The sequence below is a fragment of the Hipposideros armiger genome, unplaced genomic scaffold (assembly GCF_001890085.2).
Source record: "Hipposideros armiger isolate ML-2016 unplaced genomic scaffold, ASM189008v1 scaffold_440, whole genome shotgun sequence".
Lineage (NCBI taxonomy): Eukaryota > Metazoa > Chordata > Mammalia > Chiroptera > Hipposideridae > Hipposideros > Hipposideros armiger.
Window position 1 is genome coordinate 471,853 of NW_017731790.1, and position 3,116 is coordinate 474,968.

Here is a 3,116-nt window from a genome sequence, read left to right on the forward strand (position 1 = left end):
ATGAGGAATTATGCTCTACCTCTTTGAGCTTGGGGAAGCTACATAAATTATTTGGAATTTGGGGGCACAAGAGATTTGTCTAGTATCATTTATTCTTCATTCATTCATTCATTCATTCATTCATTCATCCTTTCAGTCAGTTATTTATTTATTTATTTGTTTTGAAGTCTTTCTAAAATTTAATAAACTTAGCTATTCCAAGTAATTATTGGTATTTAGATTCCCAGGTTTCATGATTGCAAAAGGCTATTTATTTATATTAGTATAAACTCTTAGATATTTTATATTTTGTGTTATAATCCATTACTAATTTATTTGTGTTCAAATTGTTTAAGCTTTGGTCATTGTTTGCTCTTTCACTATTTCACTTGGCTTCTATGATCTTGTTCCTTTGCCATATTCTCATTAATGGTTTTTTGTTGTTTGTTTGTTTGTTTATTTTAGCACTTTTTTATTTTTTGGCCTACAAGACGTTTCAGGCTTATCTTGAATATTTCCTGTCCCAGCCCCTAGAATCAGTCATTTATACAAGGATAGCTGGTTCCTTTGATTGGAGATTTTGATCAGAAACCAAGATCTGGGTTCTAGGTGTGCTCTTTGCTGGTGGGGTATCTTTGCTTTTAGATCCTCTCAGTTGACAGAGCAAGAAAATATATGCATGCATACTAACCCATGTATATATACACACATCTATTAATATTTCTTTGTATACCCATCCATGAATACCCATTTATATGATATCATCATGCTGATACCTCATCTGGATACTTTCAAGATTTTCTCTTTTTCTTTGGTTTTCAACAGTTTAACATAAGGTGCCTAATTGTGCTTTTCTAATCATGTGACCTATTTAGCATTCTTAAAGTCGCTTGAATGTGTGACTTACTGTCTTTCAATGGTTTGGGAAAATGTTTGCTCAGTATCTCTTCAGTTGTTACTTCTGCTCATCTCTCTTCATGTCTTGGGACTCCAGTGACATATATGGTTGATACTTTATCATGTTTTGCATGTGTTAATAGAAATGTCTGCATTTTCTGTTCTTTTATCTCTATGGGCTTCTATCTGGATAGTTCTTCTTGATCTGATCTATGGTTCAGTTTATTAATTCTGTTTCTTGCATGGTCTAATGTATTGAATCTTTTCTATGGAATCCTTTCTTTCAGTTATTTTATTTTTTCATTTGATTTTTTTATAGATAGATTCTAATTCTGTGATGAAATTCACCATATCCTCATCTCTTTTAGTGAACATATTCATCTTAGATATTGTTAAATCCTTGTCTGATATCTACATTATCCAAAGCACCTGTGGGTCTGTGTCTGGGTTGGCCTGTGTTAAATAAACTGTAGTTTCTTGACAAGTTCTTTTCTTCCAGTGAGCATTTAATTTTTTTCTGGCACGCAGTTAAACTATAGGCAAATTACCTTGATCTAGTCAATGTTGGTATATTTTCATTTTCTCCTAACTCTTGAATCTTAATTGAAACTCTGGCTTGTTTAACAAAGCCCCATCTCCTCAGTTGGTTCTGAGTTTTATCTCCCTAGCACTATAACTTTATGAAAATCTTTGTTTAGTTTTTAACTTTTCAGTACCTGCTTGGCTTATTAACATATAGCTTAAATGTTGATAAGAAATTGTAATTAAAATGTCAAGCTCAATATATTAGTTTGTTCTGGCTGCTATAACAAATACAACAAACTGGGTTGCGTAACCAAAAGAAATTTATTATCTCATAGCTCTGGAACCTAGGAATCTGAGATTAAGGTATTGGCAGAGCCATGCTCCCTCTGAAGGTGCTAGGGAAGGATATGTTCTAGGTTTCCCTTCCAGCTTCTTGAAGTTCTTTGACTTATAGGAGCATATCTCTAATCTTCACATGGTGCTTTCCCTGTGTCTAAATTTCTCCTTTTTATAAGGACATAGCCATGTTGGATTAGGGGCATAATCTATACCAGTATGACCTCATCTTAACTAATTATATCTGCATAGACCTTATTTCCAAATAAGGTCATGTTCTGAGATATTAGGGGTTACAACTTCAACATATGAATTTGGGAGAAGGCATAATTCAACCCATAGCCCTCTTCTCAAAGCACTTCTACTGTATCTCTGTCCTTCAAGTCCTAGCTCCCATATTGCTTTCCCATGTTTTCAAGTAGTTTTTTTTTCCAAATTATATTCTGTTTTTATCATTGTTTTCAGCAAGAGAATTAATCTGATACTAGCGACTCCAGTATGATGGAAAACATAAGTCCAACTAATGCAACTTTTAACATGGTATGTGGATCTTTATTTGAAAATTGAAGGAGAGTAATACAATGACCGTATCAGGCACATGATGCATAGTAACTGGCAAAGAGACAGCTGGGAGTTTTCTGGTTAGGAGAAAGAGCTATTTAGACAAGGCAAGGGAATTCAGAAATAATCTGCACACACATCCTGAGGTAGCTCACATATTTTGGGAGTCTTTGCAGGATGAACGCAGTCTGTGGTTTCACCATCATTTTTCTAGGAATTGATTTAATCCCTGGCTGCGCATGCTGTCAGGTGAATTGATAAACTTCTTCTGATTAGCAATTGGTTACCCATATTTACTGTTTAATACTTCAGACCTAGTCCTCTATCATTAAGCTACTTACTTCCTCCAGATCCTTGTAAAAACTGGGCCGTTGCCACCCCCATTCTTCTCAGGTTTGGTTTCTCATATCCTGGACTCAACATCACAAATTCTCTTTCATCTTTCTAGCTTTTGATCTCAGGCCTCATTGTAACAATTCCCTGGAATGTCCTCACCTCATTCCTTCAATCAGAGGCTCATGATTTCAGGGTCTGTCTGTGACTTTTTTCCTTCTTGAATGTGATCTGGGTTCTATCTACAGCTACACTGCAATTGGATGACCCAAGTAAACATCCAGCCTGTGGCTTCCCCACATCCTTGTCTTCACTGTGACCCTCTGAAGACAGTGCTACCTCTTGGCTCACCTCAGGTCCACAAGCAGCTTTCAGAGTAACTCACAGAACTGAGAGAATTAAACCTCATGCCCATTAGGTCAGGAGGAATCAATATCATTCTTTCTTTGAGTTGATCTCTTTCTTCTTCATGACAATCTTGTGAA